Below are 23849 nucleotides of genomic sequence, written 5' to 3' on the forward strand. Positions count from 1 at the left end.
TTTTAATTTACATAAGGAAGACAGAGAGGTAGCTGGGAGTAGGCAGTACACATGGACATTGAACTCTATCTTGTGATTTGCAGCCAATTCTAGATTGAGGCAGGAGGAAAGGAGGTGACTTGCCCAACAATGACCATTCTGGGAATTCAGCCACCCTGGGTCTCCCAGGTGAGTGTTTCAGTCCTGCGAGCCACTCATATAAATCTCACCTGATCTCGCCTGATCGAGCGCTGAGTGAGCGTGTTTGAATCCAAGAATCAAACGCCTCTTTCTTAGGAGCAAGAATTGGCAGGCCCTCCCTTGCTTCTGGGGTGGAAGTTTATGGGGCAAGGGTCCAGGACTTGCAGAGAAGTACAAGTGCCAGAAAGTGCCTGCAGTTCTCATCAGTGCCTTTTTTCTGCTCACTGGCAGCTAGGATATCGGCTGATCCCTTCCTTGCAAGAGTGAAAAAAACAACATCTTGAGAGAAACATGACTTTGTGTGGCTCACATAGAGAGAGAGCAGCCAAATAGCACTGCTTTGTTTCTGAAAGACGCATCAGAAATTGTTCAAATTGCCGACTCGGGAATCAGGCTCGTTGGTCTAGGGGTATGATTCTCGCTTCGGGTGCGAGAGGTCCCGGGTTCAAATCCCGGACGAGCCCAAGCTGTGGAATTATTTTTAGGCTGCTTATTATATAGGACCATTTCTTCTTTTCAATGCTATAAGACGCCGTGTGTGGTGAGAAAGTTCCTTTCCCTGCACGCTGTTTCCCACTTTTGGCGTATAGAATTTCAGTGCCGGACTTCTTTGCAACTGCTTTTCTGGGGTGGACCATCAGTGTAGGAACATTAAATTCAAAGTGTTTTTCTAGTGTGATTTCAGGTATGGTTTTAAAATCGCCTTTTGGAATAAAAGTGGTCCTCGTTCCTTTCTTCCAAAGAAAGAGATCGGGTAAGGAGGGTCCAACGTTGAGCTTCATGGACATTGGCCCTTGGTCTGTGCTTTCCAGCCCACTACATGCCAAGAAGATTGCTGCCAGAGTATCTGTTTCTGTGGTGTAGTGGTTATCACGTTTGCTTTACACGCGAAAGGTCCCTGGCTCGAGACCGGGCAGAAACAGCAGCTTATTGTTTGCATTTACTCTCTCAACTTATAGGAAAGCTGAGATAATGGAAGCTGTCTATCCCTCGCCAGCGTGACGTACTGTGCTCCAGGGGCATCAGTGACAGCTCAAAAAGAGAAGTGACGATAGTTTGCGCCATTCGTTTGCACGTCCTTTTGTACTGAAGGGTGGGCCTACTTGATGAAAGCAAGGCATGAGAGCAGAAATTGTTTTATTGTCCTCACCGAGAGCATACACCTAGAGCAAACAAAATGTCTGAAGGATGGAGGCATTTTCATTTCTTGTTCGATGACGGCCATGGAAAAGACAGCAACCATATTGCAGAAGAGAGCAGCATGTGCAGTTGCTTGCTTTGGGTGAAGCATTCACCGACTCGCTGCCAATAACCCCCGGAGCTGGTGCAAAAGGTGACTCTTGTGTGCCTCGGCTCGTTGGTCTAGGGGTATGATTCTCGCTTAGGGTGCGAGAGGTCCCGGGTTCAAATCCCGGATGAGCCCTTTTTTAGAGGTAAACATACGAATCCTACTCAAAACTCACAATGCCTGACTATTTCTCATTACACTCGGCGCATTGTTGCACAAATTATTTTGAACCTCAGAAGAAAAACGGATATCCATGCTTTTTCTGCCTTCATGCTTAGTCTGTGTGTGTCCCAGGTGATGCTTTCCCAAGCTGTACTTGCTGGCATTTAGGCATCAGATATTTGTCTGTCGATGCCTGCATAAGTAAATTTTTAATACGTCTAATTGCAAGCATGTTGGCTGATATCTCTGCAGTTTTCACACTTGCTCCTCGCTTTCTGAGTGGCTGCTGATACAGCAGAATAGAAGTAGAGAGAATCCTTGAGAGGAACCTTGCTCTAACAGTAAAAGACAGCAAGTTAGTTTCTGTAGTGTAGTGGTCATCACGTTCGCCTAACACGCGAAAGGTCCCCGGTTCGAGACCGGGCAGAAACACTGTGCATGAGCTGCTTTTATGTGCACCCTCTAAAACCTTATTATCTCAATGCAAGCTTAAGAAGAGGCGGTCCATGAACCCAGCGAGCCGTGGGAAACTTCCTTTACTTTTGCAAGACGAAACAAAGTAATCCGCATCCATCAGTGGTCGCTCTTGTGCCTAGCTTTTTTTTTATCATGCCATGTTGTATTGTGGGGCCTTTACACCTGTGACATTGCTGTGAACGCTGTAAGTGCAAACATTGGCAAGTGCAGACAGAAGAGTCAGACCTGTACATAGCCAGGGCTGTCAGGATGGCCGAGTGGTCTAAGGCGCCAGACTCAAGAGAGCTTGATCTTCAGTGCAACTGAGACTTCTGGTCTCCTCATGGAGGCGTGGGTTCAAATCCCACTTCTGACAGGTCTCTTTTACACCCTTAAATCTTCCTGTTTTTTGCAGTGCATTCCCCACACGCCACAATCTTTGCACGGACCTGTAACATATGACGAGAAATCCACCAACGATCAGGCTGGGCCCTCAATCACAATTCCATGTATTCCTGGAAGGGACACCTCAGGCACAACTTCCGTTAAATTTGCACTCCATCACACTAACTGCCGTGCTGGTTTCTCATTAAGCAGTTGATCCTATCTTTGTTGTGAGGCTCTCCTGCCACCTTTTGGGCGGAGAAGGCACTGTCCCTGCAACAACACAGGCAGACATGTTCAACAGGGCTTCCTGGTTATGTGGGAGGAGCAGATTGTCATTGGTCACCCCTTGCGAATTTTAATTTACATAAGGAAGACAGAGAGGTAGCTGGGAGTAGGCAGTTCACACGGACATTGAACTCTATCTTGTGATTTGCAGCCAATTCTAGATTGAGGCAGGAGGAAAGGAGGTGACTTGCCCAACAATGACCATTCTGGGAATTCAGCCACCCTGGGTCTCCCAGGTGAGTGTTTCAGTCCTGTGAGCCACTCATATAAATCTCGCCTGATCTCGCCTGATCGAGCGCTGAGTGAGCGTGTTTGAATCCAAGAATCAAACGCCTCTTTCTTAGGAGCAAGAATTGGCAGGCCCTCCCTTGCTTCTGGGGTGGAAGTTTATGGGGCAAGGGTCCAGGACTTGCAGAGAAGTACAAGTGCCAGAAAGTGCCTGCAGTTCTCATCAGTGCCTTTTTTCTGCTCACTGGCAGCTAGGATATCGGCTGATCCCTTCCTTGCAAGAGTGAAAAAAACAACATCTTGAGAGAAACATGACTTTGTGTGGCTCACATAGAGAGAGAGCAGCCAAATAGCACTGCTTTGTTTCTGAAAGACGCATCAGAAATTGTTCAAATTGCCGACTCGGGAATCAGGCTCGTTGGTCTAGGGGTATGATTCTCGCTTCGGGTGCGAGAGGTCCCGGGTTCAAATCCCGGACGAGCCCAAGCTGTGGAATTATTTTTAGGCTGCTTATTATATAGGACCATTTCTTCTTTTCAATGCTATAAGACGCCATGTGTGGTGAGAAAGTTCCTTTCCCTGCACGCTGTTTCCCACTTTTGGCGTATAGAATTTCAGTGCCGGACTTCTTTGCAACTGCTTTTCTGGGGTGGACCATCAGTGTAGGAACATTAAATTCAAAGTGTTTTTCTAGTGTGATTTCAGGTATGGTTTTAAAATCGCCTTTTGGAATAAAAGTGGTCCTCGTTCCTTTCTTCCAAAGAAAGAGATCGGGTAAGGAGGGTCCAACGTTGAGCTTCATGGACATTGGCCCTTGGTCTGTGCTTTCCAGCCCACTACATGCCAAGAAGATTGCTGCCAGAGTATCTGTTTCTGTGGTGTAGTGGTTATCACGTTTGCTTTACACGCGAAAGGTCCCTGGTTCGAGACCGGGCAGAAACAGCAGCTTATTGTTTGCATTTACTCTCTCAACTTATAGGAAAGCTGAGATAATGGAAGCTGTCTATCCCTCGCCAGCGTGACGTACTGTGCTCCAGGGGCATCAGTGACAGCTCAAAAAGAGAAGTGACGATAGTTTGCGCCATTCGTTTGCACGTCCTTTTGTACTGAAGGGTGGGCCTACTTGATGAAAGCAAGGCATGAGAGCAGAAATTGTTTTATTGTCCTCACCGAGAGCATACACCTAGAGCAAACAAAATGTCTGAAGGATGGAGGCATTTTCATTTCTTGTTCGATGACGGCCATGGAAAAGACAGCAACCATATTGCAGAAGAGAGCAGCATGTGCAGTTGCTTGCTTTGGGTGAAGCATTCACAGACTCGCTGCCAATAACCCCCGGAGCTGGTGCGAAAGGTGACTCTTGTGTGCCTCGGCTTGTTGGTCTAGGGGTATGATTCTCGCTTAGGGTGCGAGAGGTCCCGGGTTCAAATCCCGGACGAGCCCTTTTTTAGAGGTAAACATACGAATCCTACTCAAAACTCACAATGCCTGACTATTTCTCATTACACTCGGCGCATTGTTGCACAAATTATTTTGAACCTCAGAAGAAAAACGGATATCCATGCTTTTTCTGCCTTCATGCTTAGTCTGTGTGTGTCCCAGGTGATGCTTTCCCAAGCTGTACTTGCTGGCATTTAGGCATCAGATATTTGTCTGTCGATGCCTGCATAAGTAAATTTTTAATACGTCTAATTGCAAGCATGTTGGCTGATATCTCTGCAGTTTTCACACTTGCTCCTCGCTTTCTGAGTGGCTGCTGATAAAGCAGAATAGAAGTAGAGAGAATCCTTGAGAGGAACCTTGCTCTAACAGTAAAACACAGCAAGTTAGTTTCTGTAGTGTAGTGGTCATCACGTTCGCCTAACACGCGAAAGGTCCCCGGTTCGAGACCGGGCAGAAACACTGTGCATGAGCTGCTTTTATGTGCACCCTCTAAAACCTTATTATCTCAATGCAAGCTTAAGAAGAGGCGGTCCATGAACCCAGCGAGCCGTGGGAAACTTCCTTTACTTTTGCAAGACGAAACAAAGTAATCCGCATCCATCAGTGGTCGCTCTTGTGCCTAGCTTTTTTTTTATCATGCCATGTTGTATTGTGGGGCCTTTACACCTGTGACATTGCTGTGAACGCTGTAAGTGCAAACATTGGCAAGTGCAGACAGAAGAGTCAGACCTGTACATAGCCAGGGCTGTCAGGATGGCCGAGTGGTCTAAGGCGCCAGACTCAAGAGAGCTTGATCTTCAGTGCAACTGAGACTTCTGGTCTCCTCATGGAGGCGTGGGTTCAAATCCCACTTCTGACAGGTCTCTTTTACACCCTTAAATCTTCCTGTTTTTTGCAGTGCATTCCCCACACGCCACAATCTTTGCACGGACCTGTAACATATGACGAGAAATCCACCAACGATCAGGCTGGGCCCTCAATCACAATTCCATGTATTCCTGGAAGGGACACCTCAGGCACAACTTCCGTTAAATTTGCACTCCATCACACTAACTGCCGTGCTGGTTTCTCACTAAGCAGTTGATCCTATCTTTGTTGTGAGGCTCTCCTGCCACCTTTTGGGCGGAGAAGGCACTGTCCCTGCAACAACACAGGCAGACATGTTCAACAGGGCTTCCTGGTTATGTGGGAGGAGCAGATTGTCATTGGTCACCCCTTGCGAATTTTAATTTACATAAGGAAGACAGAGAGGTAGCTGGGAGTAGGCAGTACACATGGACATTGAACTCTATCTTGTGATTTGCAGCCAATTCTAGATTGAGGCAGGAGGAAAGGAGGTGACTTGCCCAACAATGACCATTCTGGGAATTCAGCCACCCTGGGTCTCCCAGGTGAGTGTTTCAGTCCTGCGAGCCACTCATATAAATCTCGCCTGATCTCGCCTGATCGAGCGCTGAGTGAGCGTGTTTGAATCCAAGAATCAAACGCCTCTTTCTTAGGAGCAAGAATTGGCAGGCCCTCCCTTGCTTCTGGGGTGGAAGTTTATGGGGCAAGGGTCCAGGACTTGCAGAGAAGTACAAGTGCCAGAAAGTGCCTGCAGTTCTCATCAGTGCCTTTTTTCTGCTCACTGGCAGCTAGGATATCGGCTGATCCCTTCCTTGCAAGAGTGAAAAAAACAACATCTTGAGAGAAACATGACTTTGTGTGGCTCACATAGAGAGAGAGCAGCCAAATAGCACTGCTTTGTTTCTGAAAGACGCATCAGAAATTGTTCAAATTGCCGACTCGGGAATCAGGCTCGTTGGTCTAGGGGTATGATTCTCGCTTCGGGTGCGAGAGGTCCCGGGTTCAAATCCCGGACGAGCCCAAGCTGTGGAATTATTTTTAGGCTGCTTATTATATAGGACCATTTCTTCTTTTCAATGCTATAAGACGCCGTGTGTGGTGAGAAAGTTCCTTTCCCTGCACGCTGTTTCCCACTTTTGGCGTATAGAATTTCAGTGCCGGACTTCTTTGCAACTGCTTTTCTGGGGTGGACCATCAGTGTAGGAACATTAAATTCAAAGTGTTTTTCTAGTGTGATTTCAGGTATGGTTTTAAAATCGCCTTTTGGAATAAAAGTGGTCCTCGTTCCTTTCTTCCAAAGAAAGAGATCGGGTAAGGAGGGTCCAACGTTGAGCTTCATGGACATTGGCCCTTGGTCTGTGCTTTCCAGCCCACTACATGCCAAGAAGATTGCTGCCAGAGTATTTGTTTCTGTGGTGTAGTGGTTATCACGTTCGCTTTACACGCGAAAAGTCCCTGGTTCGAGACCGGGCAGAAACAGCAGCTTATTGTTTGCATTTACTCTCTCAACTTATAGGAAAGCTGAGATAATGGAAGCTGTCTATCCCTCGCCAGCGTGACGTACTGTGCTCCAGGGGCATCAGTGACAGCTCAAAAAGAGAAGTGACGATAGTTTGCGCCATTCGTTTGCACGTCCTTTTGTACTGAAGGGTGGGCCTACTTGATGAAAGCAAGGCATGAGAGCAGAAATTGTTTTATTGTCCTCACCGAGAGCATACACCTAGAGCAAACAAAATGTCTGAAGGATGGAGGCATTTTCATTTCTTGTTCGATGACGGCCATGGAAAAGACAGCAACCATATTGCAGAAGAGAGCAGCATGTGCAGTTGCTTGCTTTGGGTGAAGCATTCACCGACTCGCTGCCAATAACCCCCGGAGCTGGTGCGAAAGGTGACTCTTGTGTGCCTCGGCTTGTTGGTCTAGGGGTATGATTCTCGCTTAGGGTGCGAGAGGTCCCGGGTTCAAATCCCAGACGAGCCCTTTTTTAGAGGTAAACATACGAATCCTACTCAAAACTCACAATGCCTGACTATTTCTCATTACACTCGGCGCATTGTTGCACAAATTATTTTGAACCTCAGAAGAAAAACGGATATCCATGCTTTTTCTGCCTTCATGCTTAGTCTCTGTGTGTCCCAGGTGATGCTTTCCCAAGCTGTACTTGCTGGCATTTAGGCATCAGATATTTGTCTGTCGATGCCTGCATAAGTAAATTTTTAATACGTCTAATTGCAAGCATGTTGGCTGATATCTCTGCAGTTTTCACACTTGCTCCTCGCTTTCTGAGTGGCTGCTGATACAGCAGAATAGAAGTAGAGAGAATCCTTGAGAGGAACCTTGCTCTAACAGTAAAACACAGCAAGTTAGTTTCTGTAGTGTAGTGGTCATCACGTTCGCCTAACACGCGAAAGGTCCCCGGTTCGAGACCGGGCAGAAACACTGTGCATGAGCTGCTTTTATGTGCACCCTCTAAAACCTTATTATCTCAATGCAAGCTTAAGAAGAGGCGGTCCATGAACCCAGCGAGCCGTGGGAAACTTCCTTTACTTTTGCAAGACGAAACAAAGTAATCCGCATCCATCAGTGGTCGCTCTTGTGCCTAGCTTTTTTTTTATCATGCCATGTTGTATTGTGGGGCCTTTACACCTGTGACATTGCTGTGAACGCTGTAAGTGCAAACATTGGCAAGTGCAGACAGAAGAGTCAGACCTGTACATAGCCAGGGCTGTCAGGATGGCCGAGTGGTCTAAGGCGCCGGACTCAAGAGAGCTTGATCTTCAGTGCAACTGAGACTTCTGGTCTCCTCATGGAGGCGTGGGTTCAAATCCCACTTCTGACAGGTCTCTTTTACACCCTTAAATCTTCCTGTTTTTTGCAGTGCATTCCCCACACGCCACAATCTTTGCACGGACCTGTAACATATGACGAGAAATCCACCAACGATCAGGCTGGGCCCTCAATCACAATTCCATGTATTCCTGGAAGGGACACCTCAGGCACAACTTCCGTTAAATTTGCACTCCATCACACTAACTGCCGTGCTGGTTTCTCATTAAGCAGTTGATCCTATCTTTGTTGTGAGGCTCTCCTGCCACCTTTTGGGCGGAGAAGGCACTGTCCCTGCAACAACACAGGCAGACATGTTCAACAGGGCTTCCTGGTTATGTGGGAGGAGCAGATTGTCATTGGTCACCCCTTGCGAATTTTAATTTACATAAGGAAGACAGAGAGGTAGCTGGGAGTAGGCAGTACACACGGACATTGAGCTCTATCTTGTGATTTGCAGCCAATTCTAGATTGAGGCAGGAGGAAAGGAGGTGACTTGCCCAACAATGACCATTCTGGGAATTCAGCCACCCTGGGTCTCCCAGGTGAGTGTTTCAGTCCTGCGAGCCACTCATATAAATCTCGCCTGATCGAGCGCTGAGTGAGCGTGTTTGAATCCAAGAATCAAACGCCTCTTTCTTAGGAGCAAGAATTGGCAGGCCCTCCCTTGCTTCTGGGGTGGAAGTTTATGGGGCAAGGGTCCAGGACTTGCAGAGAAGTACAAGTGCCAGAAAGTGCCTGCAGTTCTCATCAGTGCCTTTTTTCTGCTCACTGGCAGCTAGGATATCGGCTGATCCCTTCCTTGCAAGAGTGAAAAAAACAACATCTTGAGAGAAACATGACTTTGTGTGGCTCACATAGAGAGAGAGCAGCCAAATAGCACTGCTTTGTTTCTGAAAGACGCATCAGAAATTGTTCAAATTGCCGACTCGGGAATCAGGCTCGTTGGTCTAGGGGTATGATTCTCACTTCGGGTGCGAGAGGTCCCGGGTTCAAATCCCGGACGAGCCCAAGCTGTGGAATTATTTTTAGGCTGCTTATTATATAGGACCATTTCTTCTTTTCAATGCTATAAGACGCCGTGTGTGGTGAGAAAGTTCCTTTCCCTGCACGCTGTTTCCCACTTTTGGCGTATAGAATTTCAGTGCCGGACTTCTTTGCAACTGCTTTTCTGGGGTGGACCATCAGTGTAGGAACATTAAATTCAAAGTGTTTTTCTAGTGTGATTTCAGGTATGGTTTTAAAATCGCCTTTTGGAATAAAAGTGGTCCTCGTTCCTTTCTTCCAAAGAAAGAGATCGGGTAAGGAGGGTCCAACGTTGAGCTTCATGGACATTGGCCCTTGGTCTGTGCTTTCCAGCCCACTACATGCCAAGAAGATTGCTACCAGAGTATCTGTTTCTGTGGTGTAGTGGTTATCACGTTCGCTTTACACGCGAAAGGTCCCTGGTTCGAGACCGGGCAGAAACAGCAGCTTATTGTTTGCATTTACTCTTATAACTTATAGGAAAGCTGAGATAATGGAAGCTGTCTATCCCTCGCCAGCGTGACGTACTGTGCTCCAGGGGCATCAGTGACAGCTCAAAAAGAGAAGTGACGATAGTTTGCGCCATTCGTTTGCACGTCCTTTTGTACTGAAGGGTGGGCCTACTTGATGAAAGCAAGGCATGAGAGCAGAAATTGTTTTATTGTCCTCACCGAGAGCATACACCTAGAGCAAACAAAATGTCTGAAGGATGGAGGCATTTTCATTTCTTGTTCGATGACGGCCATGGAAAAGACAGCAACCATATTGCAGAAGAGAGCAGCATGTGCAGTTGCTTGCTTTGGGTGAAGCATTCACCGACTCGCTGCCAATAACCCCCGGAGCTGGTGCAAAAGGTGACTCTTGTGTGCCTCGGCTCGTTGGTCTAGGGGTATGATTCTCGCTTAGGGTGCGAGAGGTCCCGGGTTCAAATCCCGGACGAGCCCTTTTTTAGAGGTAAACATACGAATCCTACTCAAAACTCACAATGCCTGACTATTTCTCATTACACTCGGCGCATTGTTGCACAAATTATTTTGAACCTCAGAAGAAAAACGGATATCCATGCTTTTTCTGCCTTCATGCTTAGTCTGTGTGTGTCCCAGGTGATGCTTTCCCAAGCTGTACTTGCTGGCATTTAGGCATCAGATATTTGTCTGTCGATGCCTGCATAAGTAAATTTTTAATACGTCTAATTGCAAGCATGTTGGCTGATATCTCTGCAGTTTTCACACTTGCTCCTCGCTTTCTGAGTGGCTGCTGATTCAGCAGAATAGAAGTAGAGAGAATCCTTGAGAGGAACCTTGCTCTAACAGTAAAAGACAGCAAGTTAGTTTCTGTAGTGTAGTGGTCATCACGTTCGCCTAACACGCGAAAGGTCCCCGGTTCGAGACCGGGCAGAAACACTGTGCATGAGCTGCTTTTATGTGCACCCTCTAAAACCTTATTATCTCAATGCAAGCTTAAGAAGAGGCGGTCCATGAACCCAGCGAGCCGTGGGAAACTTCCTTTACTTTTGCAAGACGAAACAAAGTAATCCGCATCCATCAGTGGTCGCTCTTGTGCCTAGCTTTTTTTTTATCATGCCATGTTGTATTGTGGGGCCTTTACACCTGTGACATTGCTGTGAACGCTGTAAGTGCAAACATTGGCAAGTGCAGACAGAAGAGTCAGACCTGTACATAGCCAGGGCTGTCAGGATGGCCGAGTGGTCTAAGGCGCCAGACTCAAGAGAGCTTGATCTTCAGTGCAACTGAGACTTCTGGTCTCCTCATGGAGGCGTGGGTTCAAATCCCACTTCTGACAGGTCTCTTTTACACCCTTAAATCTTCCTGTTTTTTGCAGTGCATTCCCCACACGCCACAATCTTTGCACGGACCTGTAACATATGACGAGAAATCCACCAACGATCAGGCTGGGCCCTCAATCACAATTCCATGTATTCCTGGAAGGGACACCTCAGGCACAACTTCCGTTAAATTTGCACTCCATCACACTAACTGCCGTGCTGGTTTCTCATTAAGCAGTTGATCCTATCTTTGTTGTGAGGCTCTCCTGCCACCTTTTGGGCGGAGAAGGCACTGTCCCTGCAACAACACAGGCAGACATGTTCAACAGGGCTTCCTGGTTATGTGGGAGGAGCAGATTGTCATTGGTCACCCCTTGCGAATTTTAATTTACATAAGGAAGACAGAGAGGTAGCTGGGAGTAGGCAGTTCACACGGACATTGAACTCTATCTTGTGATTTGCAGCCAATTCTAGATTGAGGCAGGAGGAAAGGAGGTGACTTGCCCAACAATGACCATTCTGGGAATTCAGCCACCCTGGGTCTCCCAGGTGAGTGTTTCAGTCCTGTGAGCCACTCATATAAATCTCGCCTGATCGAGCCTGATCGAGCGCTGAGTGAGCGTGTTTGAATCCAAGAATCAAACGCCTCTTTCTTAGGAGCAAGAATTGGCAGGCCCTCCCTTGCTTCTGGGGTGGAAGTTTATGGGGCAAGGGTCCAGGACTTGCAGAGAAGTACAAGTGCCAGAAAGTGCCTGCAGTTCTCATCAGTGCCTTTTTTCTGCTCACTGGCAGCTAGGATATCGGCTGATCCCTTCCTTGCAAGAGTGAAAAAAACAACATCTTGAGAGAAACATGACTTTGTGTGGCTCACATAGAGAGAGAGCAGCCAAATAGCACTGCTTTGTTTCTGAAAGACGCATCAGAAATTGTTCAAATTGCCGACTCGGGAATCAGGCTCGTTGGTCTAGGGGTATGATTCTCGCTTCGGGTGCGAGAGGTCCCGGGTTCAAATCCCGGACGAGCCCAAGCTGTGGAATTATTTTTAGGCTGCTTATTATATAGGACCATTTCTTCTTTTCAATGCTATAAGACGCCATGTGTGGTGAGAAAGTTCCTTTCCCTGCACGCTGTTTCCCACTTTTGGCGTATAGAATTTCAGTGCCGGACTTCTTTGCAACTGCTTTTCTGGGGTGGACCATCAGTGTAGGAACATTAAATTCAAAGTGTTTTTCTAGTGTGATTTCAGGTATGGTTTTAAAATCGCCTTTTGGAATAAAAGTGGTCCTCGTTCCTTTCTTCCAAAGAAAGAGATCGGGTAAGGAGGGTCCAACGTTGAGCTTCATGGACATTGGCCCTTGGTCTGTGCTTTCCAGCCCACTACATGCCAAGAAGATTGCTGCCAGAGTATCTGTTTCTGTGGTGTAGTGGTTATCACGTTTGCTTTACACGCGAAAGGTCCCTGGTTCGAGACCGGGCAGAAACAGCAGCTTATTGTTTGCATTTACTCTCTCAACTTATAGGAAAGCTGAGATAATGGAAGCTGTCTATCCCTCGCCAGCGTGACGTACTGTGCTCCAGGGGCATCAGTGACAGCTCAAAAAGAGAAGTGACGATAGTTTGCGCCATTCGTTTGCACGTCCTTTTGTACTGAAGGGTGGGCCTACTTGATGAAAGCAAGGCATGAGAGCAGAAATTGTTTTATTGTCCTCACCGAGAGCATACACCTAGAGCAAACAAAATGTCTGAAGGATGGAGGCATTTTCATTTCTTGTTCGATGACGGCCATGGAAAAGACAGCAACCATATTGCAGAAGAGAGCAGCATGTGCAGTTGCTTGCTTTGGGTGAAGCATTCACAGACTCGCTGCCAATAACCCCCGGAGCTGGTGCGAAAGGTGACTCTTGTGTGCCTCGGCTTGTTGGTCTAGGGGTATGATTCTCGCTTAGGGTGCGAGAGGTCCCGGGTTCAAATCCCGGACGAGCCCTTTTTTAGAGGTAAACATACGAATCCTACTCAAAACTCACAATGCCTGACTATTTCTCATTACACTCGGCGCATTGTTGCACAAATTATTTTGAACCTCAGAAGAAAAACGGATATCCATGCTTTTTCTGCCTTCATGCTTAGTCTGTGTGTGTCCCAGGTGATGCTTTCCCAAGCTGTACTTGCTGGCATTTAGGCATCAGATATTTGTCTGTCGATGCCTGCATAAGTAAATTTTTAATACGTCTAATTGCAAGCATGTTGGCTGATATCTCTGCAGTTTTCACACTTGCTCCTCGCTTTCTGAGTGGCTGCTGATAAAGCAGAATAGAAGTAGAGAGAATCCTTGAGAGGAACCTTGCTCTAACAGTAAAACACAGCAAGTTAGTTTCTGTAGTGTAGTGGTCATCACGTTCGCCTAACACGCGAAAGGTCCCCGGTTCGAGACCGGGCAGAAACACTGTGCATGAGCTGCTTTTATGTGCACCCTCTAAAACCTTATTATCTCAATGCAAGCTTAAGAAGAGGCGGTCCATGAACCCAGCGAGCCGTGGGAAACTTCCTTTACTTTTGCAAGACGAAACAAAGTAATCCGCATCCATCAGTGGTCGCTCTTGTGCCTAGCTTTTTTTTTATCATGCCATGTTGTATTGTGGGGCCTTTACACCTGTGACATTGCTGTGAACGCTGTAAGTGCAAACATTGGCAAGTGCAGACAGAAGAGTCAGACCTGTACATAGCCAGGGCTGTCAGGATGGCCGAGTGGTCTAAGGCGCCAGACTCAAGAGAGCTTGATCTTCAGTGCAACTGAGACTTCTGGTCTCCTCATGGAGGCGTGGGTTCAAATCCCACTTCTGACAGGTCTCTTTTACACCCTTAAATCTTCCTGTTTTTTGCAGTGCATTCCCCACACGCCACAATCTTTGCACGGACCTGTAACATATGACGAGAAATCCACCAACGATCAGGCTGGGCCCTCAATCACAATTCCATGTATTCCTGGAAGGGACACCTCAGGCACAACTTCCGTTAAATTTGCACTCCATCACACTAACTGCCGTGCTGGTTTCTCACTAAGCAGTTGATCCTATCTTTGTTGTGAGGCTCTCCTGCCACCTTTTGGGCGGAGAAGGCACTGTCCCTGCAACAACACAGGCAGACATGTTCAACAGGGCTTCCTGGTTATGTGGGAGGAGCAGATTGTCATTGGTCACCCCTTGCGAATTTTAATTTACATAAGGAAGACAGAGAGGTAGCTGGGAGTAGGCAGTACACATGGACATTGAACTCTATCTTGTGATTTGCAGCCAATTCTAGATTGAGGCAGGAGGAAAGGAGGTGACTTGCCCAACAATGACCATTCTGGGAATTCAGCCACCCTGGGTCTCCCAGGTGAGTGTTTCAGTCCTGCGAGCCACTCATATAAATCTCACCTGATCTCGCCTGATCGAGCGCTGAGTGAGCGTGTTTGAATCCAAGAATCAAACGCCTCTTTCTTAGGAGCAAGAATTGGCAGGCCCTCCCTTGCTTCTGGGGTGGAAGTTTATGGGGCAAGGGTCCAGGACTTGCAGAGAAGTACAAGTGCCAGAAAGTGCCTGCAGTTCTCATCAGTGCCTTTTTTCTGCTCACTGGCAGCTAGGATATCGGCTGATCCCTTCCTTGCAAGAGTGAAAAAAACAACATCTTGAGAGAAACATGACTTTGTGTGGCTCACATAGAGAGAGAGCAGCCAAATAGCACTGCTTTGTTTCTGAAAGACGCATCAGAAATTGTTCAAATTGCCGACTCGGGAATCAGGCTCGTTGGTCTAGGGGTATGATTCTCGCTTCGGGTGCGAGAGGTCCCGGGTTCAAATCCCGGACGAGCCCAAGCTGTGGAATTATTTTTAGGCTGCTTATTATATAGGACCATTTCTTCTTTTCAATGCTATAAGACGCCGTGTGTGGTGAGAAAGTTCCTTTCCCTGCACGCTGTTTCCCACTTTTGGCGTATAGAATTTCAGTGCCGGACTTCTTTGCAACTGCTTTTCTGGGGTGGACCATCAGTGTAGGAACATTAAATTCAAAGTGTTTTTCTAGTGTGATTTCAGGTATGGTTTTAAAATCGCCTTTTGGAATAAAAGTGGTCCTCGTTCCTTTCTTCCAAAGAAAGAGATCGGGTAAGGAGGGTCCAACGTTGAGCTTCATGGACATTGGCCCTTGGTCTGTGCTTTCCAGCCCACTACATGCCAAGAAGATTGCTGCCAGAGTATCTGTTTCTGTGGTGTAGTGGTTATCACGTTTGCTTTACACGCGAAAGGTCCCTGGCTCGAGACCGGGCAGAAACAGCAGCTTATTGTTTGCATTTACTCTCTCAACTTATAGGAAAGCTGAGATAATGGAAGCTGTCTATCCCTCGCCAGCGTGACGTACTGTGCTCCAGGGGCATCAGTGACAGCTCAAAAAGAGAAGTGACGATAGTTTGCGCCATTCGTTTGCACGTCCTTTTGTACTGAAGGGTGGGCCTACTTGATGAAAGCAAGGCATGAGAGCAGAAATTGTTTTATTGTCCTCACCGAGAGCATACACCTAGAGCAAACAAAATGTCTGAAGGATGGAGGCATTTTCATTTCTTGTTCGATGACGGCCATGGAAAAGACAGCAACCATATTGCAGAAGAGAGCAGCATGTGCAGTTGCTTGCTTTGGGTGAAGCATTCACCGACTCGCTGCCAATAACCCCCGGAGCTGGTGCAAAAGGTGACTCTTGTGTGCCTCGGCTCGTTGGTCTAGGGGTATGATTCTCGCTTAGGGTGCGAGAGGTCCCGGGTTCAAATCCCGGATGAGCCCTTTTTTAGAGGTAAACATACGAATCCTACTCAAAACTCACAATGCCTGACTATTTCTCATTACACTCGGCGCATTGTTGCACAAATTATTTTGAACCTCAGAAGAAAAACGGATATCCATGCTTTTTCTGCCTTCATGCTTAGTCTGTGTGTGTCCCAGGTGATGCTTTCCCAAGCTGTACTTGCTGGCATTTAGGCATCAGATATTTGTCTGTCGATGCCTGCATAAGTAAATTTTTAATACGTCTAATTGCAAGCATGTTGGCTGATATCTCTGCAGTTTTCACACTTGCTCCTCGCTTTCTGAGTGGCTGCTGATACAGCAGAATAGAAGTAGAGAGAATCCTTGAGAGGAACCTTGCTCTAACAGTAAAAGACAGCAAGTTAGTTTCTGTAGTGTAGTGGTCATCACGTTCGCCTAACACGCGAAAGGTCCCCGGTTCGAGACCGGGCAGAAACACTGTGCATGAGCTGCTTTTATGTGCACCCTCTAAAACCTTATTATCTCAATGCAAGCTTAAGAAGAGGCGGTCCATGAACCCAGCGAGCCGTGGGAAACTTCCTTTACTTTTGCAAGACGAAACAAAGTAATCCGCATCCATCAGTGGTCGCTCTTGTGCCTAGCTTTTTTTTTATCATGCCATGTTGTATTGTGGGGCCTTTACACCTGTGACATTGCTGTGAACGCTGTAAGTGCAAACATTGGCAAGTGCAGACAGAAGAGTCAGACCTGTACATAGCCAGGGCTGTCAGGATGGCCGAGTGGTCTAAGGCGCCAGACTCAAGAGAGCTTGATCTTCAGTGCAACTGAGACTTCTGGTCTCCTCATGGAGGCGTGGGTTCAAATCCCACTTCTGACAGGTCTCTTTTACACCCTTAAATCTTCCTGTTTTTTGCAGTGCATTCCCCACACGCCACAATCTTTGCACGGACCTGTAACATATGACGAGAAATCCACCAACGATCAGGCTGGGCCCTCAATCACAATTCCATGTATTCCTGGAAGGGACACCTCAGGCACAACTTCCGTTAAATTTGCACTCCATCACACTAACTGCCGTGCTGGTTTCTCATTAAGCAGTTGATCCTATCTTTGTTGTGAGGCTCTCCTGCCACCTTTTGGGCGGAGAAGGCACTGTCCCTGCAACAACACAGGCAGACATGTTCAACAGGGCTTCCTGGTTATGTGGGAGGAGCAGATTGTCATTGGTCACCCCTTGCGAATTTTAATTTACATAAGGAAGACAGAGAGGTAGCTGGGAGTAGGCAGTTCACACGGACATTGAACTCTATCTTGTGATTTGCAGCCAATTCTAGATTGAGGCAGGAGGAAAGGAGGTGACTTGCCCAACAATGACCATTCTGGGAATTCAGCCACCCTGGGTCTCCCAGGTGAGTGTTTCAGTCCTGTGAGCCACTCATATAAATCTCGCCTGATCGAGCCTGATCGAGCGCTGAGTGAGCGTGTTTGAATCCAAGAATCAAACGCCTCTTTCTTAGGAGCAAGAATTGGCAGGCCCTCCCTTGCTTCTGGGGTGGAAGTTTATGGGGCAAGGGTCCAGGACTTGCAGAGAAGTACAAGTGCCAGAAAGTGCCTGCAGTTCTCATCAGTGCCTTTTTTCTGCTCACTGGCAGCTAGGATATCGGCTGATCCCTTCCTTGCAAGAGTGAAAAAAACAACATCTTGAGAGAAACATGACTTTGTGTGGCTCACATAGAGAGAGAGCAGCCAAATAGCACTGCTTTGTTTCTGAAAGACGCATCAGAAATTGTTCAAATTGCCGACTCGGGAATCAGGCTCGTTGGTCTAGGGGTATGATTCTCGCTTCGGGTGCGAGAGGTCCCGGGTTCAAATCCCGGACGAGCCCAAGCTGTGGAATTATTTTTAGGCTGCTTATTATATAGGACCATTTCTTCTTTTCAATGCTATAAGACGCCATGTGTGGTGAGAAAGTTCCTTTCCCTGCACGCTGTTTCCCACTTTTGGCGTATAGAATTTCAGTGCCGGACTTCTTTGCAACTGCTTTTCTGGGGTGGACCATCAGTGTAGGAACATTAAATTCAAAGTGTTTTTCTAGTGTGATTTCAGGTATGGTTTTAAAATCGCCTTTTGGAATAAAAGTGGTCCTCGTTCCTTTCTTCCAAAGAAAGAGATCGGGTAAGGAGGGTCCAACGTTGAGCTTCATGGACATTGGCCCTTGGTCTGTGCTTTCCAGCCCACTACATGCCAAGAAGATTGCTGCCAGAGTATCTGTTTCTGTGGTGTAGTGGTTATCACGTTTGCTTTACACGCGAAAGGTCCCTGGTTCGAGACCGGGCAGAAACAGCAGCTTATTGTTTGCATTTACTCTCTCAACTTATAGGAAAGCTGAGATAATGGAAGCTGTCTATCCCTCGCCAGCGTGACGTACTGTGCTCCAGGGGCATCAGTGACAGCTCAAAAAGAGAAGTGACGATAGTTTGCGCCATTCGTTTGCACGTCCTTTTGTACTGAAGGGTGGGCCTACTTGATGAAAGCAAGGCATGAGAGCAGAAATTGTTTTATTGTCCTCACCGAGAGCATACACCTAGAGCAAACAAAATGTCTGAAGGATGGAGGCATTTTCATTTCTTGTTCGATGACGGCCATGGAAAAGACAGCAACCATATTGCAGAAGAGAGCAGCATGTGCAGTTGCTTGCTTTGGGTGAAGCATTCACAGACTCGCTGCCAATAACCCCCGGAGCTGGTGCGAAAGGTGACTCTTGTGTGCCTCGGCTTGTTGGTCTAGGGGTATGATTCTCGCTTAGGGTGCGAGAGGTCCCGGGTTCAAATCCCGGACGAGCCCTTTTTTAGAGGTAAACATACGAATCCTACTCAAAACTCACAATGCCTGACTATTTCTCATTACACTCGGCGCATTGTTGCACAAATTATTTTGAACCTCAGAAGAAAAACGGATATCCATGCTTTTTCTGCCTTCATGCTTAGTCTGTGTGTGTCCCAGGTGATGCTTTCCCAAGCTGTACTTGCTGGCATTTAGGCATCAGATATTTGTCTGTCGATGCCTGCATAAGTAAATTTTTAATACGTCTAATTGCAAGCATGTTGGCTGATATCTCTGCAGTTTTCACACTTGCTCCTCGCTTTCTGAGTGGCTGCTGATAAAGCAGAATAGAAGTAGAGAGAATCCTTGAGAGGAACCTTGCTCTAACAGTAAAACACAGCAAGTTAGTTTCTGTAGTGTAGTGGTCATCACGTTCGCCTAACACGCGAAAGGTCCCCGGTTCGAGACCGGGCAGAAACACTGTGCATGAGCTGCTTTTATGTGCACCCTCTAAAACCTTATTATCTCAATGCAAGCTTAAGAAGAGGCGGTCCATGAACCCAGCGAGCCGTGGGAAACTTCCTTTACTTTTGCAAGACGAAACAAAGTAATCCGCATCCATCAGTGGTCGCTCTTGTGCCTAGCTTTTTTTTTATCATGCCATGTTGTATTGTGGGGCCTTTACACCTGTGACATTGCTGTGAACGCTGTAAGTGCAAACATTGGCAAGTGCAGACAGAAGAGTCAGACCTGTACATAGCCAGGGCTGTCAGGATGGCCGAGTGGTCTAAGGCGCCAGACTCAAGAGAGCTTGATCTTCAGTGCAACTGAGACTTCTGGTCTCCTCATGGAGGCGTGGGTTCAAATCCCACTTCTGACAGGTCTCTTTTACACCCTTAAATCTTCCTGTTTTTTGCAGTGCATTCCCCACACGCCACAATCTTTGCACGGACCTGTAACATATGACGAGAAATCCACCAACGATCAGGCTGGGCCCTCAATCACAATTCCATGTATTCCTGGAAGGGACACCTCAGGCACAACTTCCGTTAAATTTGCACTCCATCACACTAACTGCCGTGCTGGTTTCTCACTAAGCAGTTGATCCTATCTTTGTTGTGAGGCTCTCCTGCCACCTTTTGGGCGGAGAAGGCACTGTCCCTGCAACAACACAGGCAGACATGTTCAACAGGGCTTCCTGGTTATGTGGGAGGAGCAGATTGTCATTGGTCACCCCTTGCGAATTTTAATTTACATAAGAAAGACAGAGAGGTAGCTGGGAGTAGGCAGTACACATGGACATTGAACTCTATCTTGTGATTTGCAGCCAATTCTAGATTGAGGCAGGAGGAAAGGAGGTGACTTGCCCAACAATGACCATTCTGGGAATTCAGCCACCCTGGGTCTCCCAGGTGAGTGTTTCAGTCCTGCGAGCCACTCATATAAATCTCACCTGATCTCGCCTGATCGAGCGCTGAGTGAGCGTGTTTGAATCCAAGAATCAAACGCCTCTTTCTTAGGAGCAAGAATTGGCAGGCCCTCCCTTGCTTCTGGGGTGGAAGTTTATGGGGCAAGGGTCCAGGACTTGCAGAGAAGTACAAGTGCCAGAAAGTGCCTGCAGTTCTCATCAGTGCCTTTTTTCTGCTCACTGGCAGCTAGGATATCGGCTGATCCCTTCCTTGCAAGAGTGAAAAAAACAACATCTTGAGAGAAACATGACTTTGTGTGGCTCACATAGAGAGAGAGCAGCCAAATAGCACTGCTTTGTTTCTGAAAGACGCATCAGAAATTGTTCAAATTGCCGACTCGGGAATCAGGCTCGTTGGTCTAGGGGTATGATTCTCGCTTCGGGTGCGAGAGGTCCCGGGTTCAAATCCCGGACGAGCCCAAGCTGTGGAATTATTTTTAGGCTGCTTATTATATAGGACCATTTCTTCTTTTCAATGCTATAAGACGCCGTGTGTGGTGAGAAAGTTCCTTTCCCTGCACGCTGTTTCCCACTTTTGGCGTATAGAATTTCAGTGCCGGACTTCTTTGCAACTGCTTTTCTGGGGTGGACCATCAGTGTAGGAACATTAAATTCAAAGTGTTTTTCTAGTGTGATTTCAGGTATGGTTTTAAAATCGCCTTTTGGAATAAAAGTGGTCCTCGTTCCTTTCTTCCAAAGAAAGAGATCGGGTAAGGAGGGTCCAACGTTGAGCTTCATGGACATTGGCCCTTGGTCTGTGCTTTCCAGCCCACTACATGCCAAGAAGATTGCTGCCAGAGTATCTGTTTCTGTGGTGTAGTGGTTATCACGTTTGCTTTACACGCGAAAGGTCCCTGGCTCGAGACCGGGCAGAAACAGCAGCTTATTGTTTGCATTTACTCTCTCAACTTATAGGAAAGCTGAGATAATGGAAGCTGTCTATCCCTCGCCAGCGTGACGTACTGTGCTCCAGGGGCATCAGTGACAGCTCAAAAAGAGAAGTGACGATAGTTTGCGCCATTCGTTTGCACGTCCTTTTGTACTGAAGGGTGGGCCTACTTGATGAAAGCAAGGCATGAGAGCAGAAATTGTTTTATTGTCCTCACCGAGAGCATACACCTAGAGCAAACAAAATGTCTGAAGGATGGAGGCATTTTCATTTCTTGTTCGATGACGGCCATGGAAAAGACAGCAACCATATTGCAGAAGAGAGCAGCATGTGCAGTTGCTTGCTTTGGGTGAAGCATTCACCGACTCGCTGCCAATAACCCCCGGAGCTGGTGCGAAAGGTGACTCTTGTGTGCCTCGGCTCGTTGGTCTAGGGGTATGATTCTCGCTTAGGGTGCGAGAGGTCCCGGGTTCAAATCCCGGACGAGCCCTTTTTTAGAGGTAAACATACGAATCCTACTCAAAACTCACAATGCCTGACTATTTCTCATTACACTCGGCGCATTGTTGCACAAATTATTTTGAACCTCAGAAGAAAAACGGATATCCATGCTTTTTCTGCCTTCATGCTTAGTCTGTGTGTGTCCCAGGTGATGCTTTCCCAAGCTGTACTTGCTGGCATTTAGGCATCAGATATTTGTCTGTCGATGCCTGCATAAGTAAATTTTTAATACGTCTAATTGCAAGCATGTTGGCTGATATCTCTGCAGTTTTCACACTTGCTCCTCGCTTTCTGAGTGGCTGCTGATACAGCAGAATAGAAGTAGAGAGAATCCTTGAGAGGAACCTTGCTCTAACAGTAAAACACAGCAAGTTAGTTTCTGTAGTGTAGTGGTCATCACGTTCGCCTAACACGCGAAAGGTCCCCGGTACGAGACCGGGCAGAAACACTGTGCATGAGCTGCTTTTATGTGCACCCTCTAAAACCTTATTATCTCAATGCAAGCTTAAGAAGAGGCGGTCCATGAACCCAGCGAGCCGTGGGAAACTTCCTTTACTTTTGCAAGACGAAACAAAGTAATCCGCATCCATCAGTGGTCGCTCTTGTGCCTAGCTTTTTTTTTATCATGCCATGTTGTATTGTGGGGCCTTTACACCTGTGACATTGCTGTGAACGCTGTAAGTGCAAACATTGGCAAGTGCAGACAGAAGAGTCAGACCTGTACATAGCCAGGGCTGTCAGGATGGCCGAGTGGTCTAAGGCGCCAGACTCAAGAGAGCTTGATCTTCAGTGCAACTGAGAATTCTGGTCTCCTCATGGAGGCGTGGGTTCAAATCCCACTTCTGACAGGTCTCTTTTACACCCTTAAATCTTCCTGTTTTTTGCAGTGCATTCCCCACACGCCACAATCTTTGCACGGACCTGTAACATATGACGAGAAATCCACCAACGATCAGGCTGGGCCCTCAATCACAATTCCATGTATTCCTGGAAGGGACACCTCAGGCACAACTTCCGTTAAATTTGCACTCCATCACACTAACTGCCGTGCTGGTTTCTCACTAAGCAGTTGATCCTATCTTTGTTGTGAGGCTCTCCTGCCACCTTTTGGGCGGAGAAGGCACTGTCCCTGCAACAACACAGGCAGACATGTTCAACAGGGCTTCCTGGTTATGTGGGAGGAGCAGATTGTCATTGGTCACCCCTTGCGAATTTTAATTTACATAAGGAAGACAGAGAGGTAGCTGGGAGTAGGCAGTACACATGGACATTGAACTCTATCTTGTGATTTGCAGCCAATTCTAGATTGAGGCAGGAGGAAAGGAGGTGACTTGCCCAACAATGACCATTCTGGGAATTCAGCCACCCTGGGTCTCCCAGGTGAGTGTTTCAGTCCTGCGAGCCACTCATATAAATCTCACCTGATCTCGCCTGATCGAGCGCTGAGTGAGCGTGTTTGAATCCAAGAATCAAACGCCTCTTTCTTAGGAGCAAGAATTGGCAGGCCCTCCCTTGCTTCTGGGATGGAAGTTTATGGGGCAAGGGTCCAGGACTTGCAGAGAAGTACAAGTGCCAGAAAGTGCCTGCAGTTCTCATCAGTGCCTTTTTTCTGCTCACTGGCAGCTAGGATATCGGCTGATCCCTTCCTTGCAAGAGTGAAAAAAACAACATCTTGAGAGAAACATGACTTTGTGTGGCTCACATAGAGAGAGAGCAGCCAAATAGCACTGCTTTGTTTCTGAAAGACGCATCAGAAATTGTTCAAATTGCCGACTCGGGAATCAGGCTCGTTGGTCTAGGGGTATGATTCTCGCTTCGGGTGCGAGAGGTCCCGGGTTCAAATCCCGGACGAGCCCAAGCTGTGGAATTATTTTTAGGCTGCTTATTATATAGGACCATTTCTTCTTTTCAATGCTATAAGACGCCGTGTGTGGTGAGAAAGTTCCTTTCCCTGCACGCTGTTTCCCACTTTTGGCGTATAGAATTTCAGTGCCGGACTTCTTTGCAACTGCTTTTCTGGGGTGGACCATCAGTGTAGGAACATTAAATTCAAAGTGTTTTTCTAGTGTGATTTCAGGTATGGTTTTAAAATCGCCTTTTGGAATAAAAGTGGTCCTCGTTCCTTTCTTCCAAAGAAAGAGATCGGGTAAGGAGGGTCCAACGTTGAGCTTCATGGACATTGGCCCTTGGTCTGTGCTTTCCAGCCCACTACATGCCAAGAAGATTGCTGCCAGAGTATCTGTTTCTGTGGTGTAGTGGTTATCACGTTTGCTTTACACGCGAAAGGTCCCTGGCTCGAGACCGGGCAGAAACAGCAGCTTATTGTTTGCATTTACTCTCTCAACTTATAGGAAAGCTGAGATAATGGAAGCTGTCTATCCCTCGCCAGCGTGACGTACTGTGCTCCAGGGGCATCAGTGACAGCTCAAAAAGAGAAGTGACGATAGTTTGCGCCATTCGTTT

General features: G+C 47.2%; 35 non-coding genes across 35 annotated transcripts; all 35 read left to right on the top strand.

Moving 5' to 3' along the window:
• The first annotated feature begins 572 nt into the window (after nucleotides 1–572).
• On the top strand, nucleotides 573–644 carry TRNAP-CGG (transfer RNA proline (anticodon CGG)). Its single transcript has one exon. It is a non-coding gene; the product is annotated as a tRNA-Pro (tRNA).
• An 887-nt stretch (nucleotides 645–1531) lies between these two features.
• TRNAP-AGG (transfer RNA proline (anticodon AGG)) lies at nucleotides 1532–1603 on the top strand. Its single transcript has one exon. It is a non-coding gene; the product is annotated as a tRNA-Pro (tRNA).
• A 386-nt stretch (nucleotides 1604–1989) lies between these two features.
• On the top strand, nucleotides 1990–2062 carry TRNAV-AAC (transfer RNA valine (anticodon AAC)). Its single transcript has one exon. It is a non-coding gene; the product is annotated as a tRNA-Val (tRNA).
• Nucleotides 2063–2350: 288 nt separating this feature from the next.
• TRNAL-CAA (transfer RNA leucine (anticodon CAA)) lies at nucleotides 2351–2462 on the top strand. The gene is made up of 2 exons: nucleotides 2351–2388; nucleotides 2417–2462. It is a non-coding gene; the product is annotated as a tRNA-Leu (tRNA).
• Nucleotides 2463–3398: 936 nt separating this feature from the next.
• TRNAP-CGG (transfer RNA proline (anticodon CGG)) lies at nucleotides 3399–3470 on the top strand. The gene has a single exon. It is a non-coding gene; the product is annotated as a tRNA-Pro (tRNA).
• Nucleotides 3471–3855: 385 nt separating this feature from the next.
• On the top strand, nucleotides 3856–3928 carry TRNAV-UAC (transfer RNA valine (anticodon UAC)). The gene has a single exon. It is a non-coding gene; the product is annotated as a tRNA-Val (tRNA).
• Nucleotides 3929–4357: 429 nt separating this feature from the next.
• TRNAP-AGG (transfer RNA proline (anticodon AGG)) lies at nucleotides 4358–4429 on the top strand. Its single transcript has one exon. It is a non-coding gene; the product is annotated as a tRNA-Pro (tRNA).
• Nucleotides 4430–4815: 386 nt separating this feature from the next.
• Nucleotides 4816–4888, top strand: TRNAV-AAC (transfer RNA valine (anticodon AAC)). The gene has a single exon. It is a non-coding gene; the product is annotated as a tRNA-Val (tRNA).
• A 288-nt stretch (nucleotides 4889–5176) lies between these two features.
• Nucleotides 5177–5288, top strand: TRNAL-CAA (transfer RNA leucine (anticodon CAA)). The gene is made up of 2 exons: nucleotides 5177–5214; nucleotides 5243–5288. It is a non-coding gene; the product is annotated as a tRNA-Leu (tRNA).
• A 936-nt stretch (nucleotides 5289–6224) lies between these two features.
• Nucleotides 6225–6296, top strand: TRNAP-CGG (transfer RNA proline (anticodon CGG)). Its single transcript has one exon. It is a non-coding gene; the product is annotated as a tRNA-Pro (tRNA).
• A 385-nt stretch (nucleotides 6297–6681) lies between these two features.
• On the top strand, nucleotides 6682–6754 carry TRNAV-UAC (transfer RNA valine (anticodon UAC)). Its single transcript has one exon. It is a non-coding gene; the product is annotated as a tRNA-Val (tRNA).
• An 887-nt stretch (nucleotides 6755–7641) lies between these two features.
• On the top strand, nucleotides 7642–7714 carry TRNAV-AAC (transfer RNA valine (anticodon AAC)). Its single transcript has one exon. It is a non-coding gene; the product is annotated as a tRNA-Val (tRNA).
• A 1326-nt stretch (nucleotides 7715–9040) lies between these two features.
• On the top strand, nucleotides 9041–9112 carry TRNAP-CGG (transfer RNA proline (anticodon CGG)). The gene has a single exon. It is a non-coding gene; the product is annotated as a tRNA-Pro (tRNA).
• A 385-nt stretch (nucleotides 9113–9497) lies between these two features.
• On the top strand, nucleotides 9498–9570 carry TRNAV-UAC (transfer RNA valine (anticodon UAC)). Its single transcript has one exon. It is a non-coding gene; the product is annotated as a tRNA-Val (tRNA).
• A 429-nt stretch (nucleotides 9571–9999) lies between these two features.
• TRNAP-AGG (transfer RNA proline (anticodon AGG)) lies at nucleotides 10000–10071 on the top strand. Its single transcript has one exon. It is a non-coding gene; the product is annotated as a tRNA-Pro (tRNA).
• Nucleotides 10072–10457: 386 nt separating this feature from the next.
• Nucleotides 10458–10530, top strand: TRNAV-AAC (transfer RNA valine (anticodon AAC)). Its single transcript has one exon. It is a non-coding gene; the product is annotated as a tRNA-Val (tRNA).
• Nucleotides 10531–10818: 288 nt separating this feature from the next.
• TRNAL-CAA (transfer RNA leucine (anticodon CAA)) lies at nucleotides 10819–10930 on the top strand. Its single transcript has 2 exons — nucleotides 10819–10856; nucleotides 10885–10930. It is a non-coding gene; the product is annotated as a tRNA-Leu (tRNA).
• Nucleotides 10931–11866: 936 nt separating this feature from the next.
• On the top strand, nucleotides 11867–11938 carry TRNAP-CGG (transfer RNA proline (anticodon CGG)). Its single transcript has one exon. It is a non-coding gene; the product is annotated as a tRNA-Pro (tRNA).
• Nucleotides 11939–12323: 385 nt separating this feature from the next.
• TRNAV-UAC (transfer RNA valine (anticodon UAC)) lies at nucleotides 12324–12396 on the top strand. Its single transcript has one exon. It is a non-coding gene; the product is annotated as a tRNA-Val (tRNA).
• A 429-nt stretch (nucleotides 12397–12825) lies between these two features.
• TRNAP-AGG (transfer RNA proline (anticodon AGG)) lies at nucleotides 12826–12897 on the top strand. Its single transcript has one exon. It is a non-coding gene; the product is annotated as a tRNA-Pro (tRNA).
• A 386-nt stretch (nucleotides 12898–13283) lies between these two features.
• On the top strand, nucleotides 13284–13356 carry TRNAV-AAC (transfer RNA valine (anticodon AAC)). Its single transcript has one exon. It is a non-coding gene; the product is annotated as a tRNA-Val (tRNA).
• A 288-nt stretch (nucleotides 13357–13644) lies between these two features.
• TRNAL-CAA (transfer RNA leucine (anticodon CAA)) lies at nucleotides 13645–13756 on the top strand. Its single transcript has 2 exons — nucleotides 13645–13682; nucleotides 13711–13756. It is a non-coding gene; the product is annotated as a tRNA-Leu (tRNA).
• A 936-nt stretch (nucleotides 13757–14692) lies between these two features.
• Nucleotides 14693–14764, top strand: TRNAP-CGG (transfer RNA proline (anticodon CGG)). Its single transcript has one exon. It is a non-coding gene; the product is annotated as a tRNA-Pro (tRNA).
• An 887-nt stretch (nucleotides 14765–15651) lies between these two features.
• Nucleotides 15652–15723, top strand: TRNAP-AGG (transfer RNA proline (anticodon AGG)). Its single transcript has one exon. It is a non-coding gene; the product is annotated as a tRNA-Pro (tRNA).
• A 386-nt stretch (nucleotides 15724–16109) lies between these two features.
• On the top strand, nucleotides 16110–16182 carry TRNAV-AAC (transfer RNA valine (anticodon AAC)). The gene has a single exon. It is a non-coding gene; the product is annotated as a tRNA-Val (tRNA).
• Nucleotides 16183–16470: 288 nt separating this feature from the next.
• Nucleotides 16471–16582, top strand: TRNAL-CAA (transfer RNA leucine (anticodon CAA)). Its single transcript has 2 exons — nucleotides 16471–16508; nucleotides 16537–16582. It is a non-coding gene; the product is annotated as a tRNA-Leu (tRNA).
• Nucleotides 16583–17518: 936 nt separating this feature from the next.
• On the top strand, nucleotides 17519–17590 carry TRNAP-CGG (transfer RNA proline (anticodon CGG)). Its single transcript has one exon. It is a non-coding gene; the product is annotated as a tRNA-Pro (tRNA).
• A 385-nt stretch (nucleotides 17591–17975) lies between these two features.
• TRNAV-UAC (transfer RNA valine (anticodon UAC)) lies at nucleotides 17976–18048 on the top strand. The gene has a single exon. It is a non-coding gene; the product is annotated as a tRNA-Val (tRNA).
• Nucleotides 18049–18477: 429 nt separating this feature from the next.
• Nucleotides 18478–18549, top strand: TRNAP-AGG (transfer RNA proline (anticodon AGG)). Its single transcript has one exon. It is a non-coding gene; the product is annotated as a tRNA-Pro (tRNA).
• A 386-nt stretch (nucleotides 18550–18935) lies between these two features.
• On the top strand, nucleotides 18936–19008 carry TRNAV-AAC (transfer RNA valine (anticodon AAC)). Its single transcript has one exon. It is a non-coding gene; the product is annotated as a tRNA-Val (tRNA).
• Nucleotides 19009–19296: 288 nt separating this feature from the next.
• On the top strand, nucleotides 19297–19408 carry TRNAL-CAA (transfer RNA leucine (anticodon CAA)). Its single transcript has 2 exons — nucleotides 19297–19334; nucleotides 19363–19408. It is a non-coding gene; the product is annotated as a tRNA-Leu (tRNA).
• A 936-nt stretch (nucleotides 19409–20344) lies between these two features.
• TRNAP-CGG (transfer RNA proline (anticodon CGG)) lies at nucleotides 20345–20416 on the top strand. The gene has a single exon. It is a non-coding gene; the product is annotated as a tRNA-Pro (tRNA).
• Nucleotides 20417–21303: 887 nt separating this feature from the next.
• On the top strand, nucleotides 21304–21375 carry TRNAP-AGG (transfer RNA proline (anticodon AGG)). Its single transcript has one exon. It is a non-coding gene; the product is annotated as a tRNA-Pro (tRNA).
• A 747-nt stretch (nucleotides 21376–22122) lies between these two features.
• Nucleotides 22123–22234, top strand: TRNAL-CAA (transfer RNA leucine (anticodon CAA)). Its single transcript has 2 exons — nucleotides 22123–22160; nucleotides 22189–22234. It is a non-coding gene; the product is annotated as a tRNA-Leu (tRNA).
• A 936-nt stretch (nucleotides 22235–23170) lies between these two features.
• Nucleotides 23171–23242, top strand: TRNAP-CGG (transfer RNA proline (anticodon CGG)). Its single transcript has one exon. It is a non-coding gene; the product is annotated as a tRNA-Pro (tRNA).
• Nucleotides 23243–23849: the final 607 nt, after the last annotated feature.

The sequence above is a fragment of the Triturus cristatus genome, chromosome 10, assembly GCF_964204655.1.
Source record: "Triturus cristatus chromosome 10, aTriCri1.1, whole genome shotgun sequence".
NCBI lineage: Eukaryota > Metazoa > Chordata > Amphibia > Caudata > Salamandridae > Triturus > Triturus cristatus.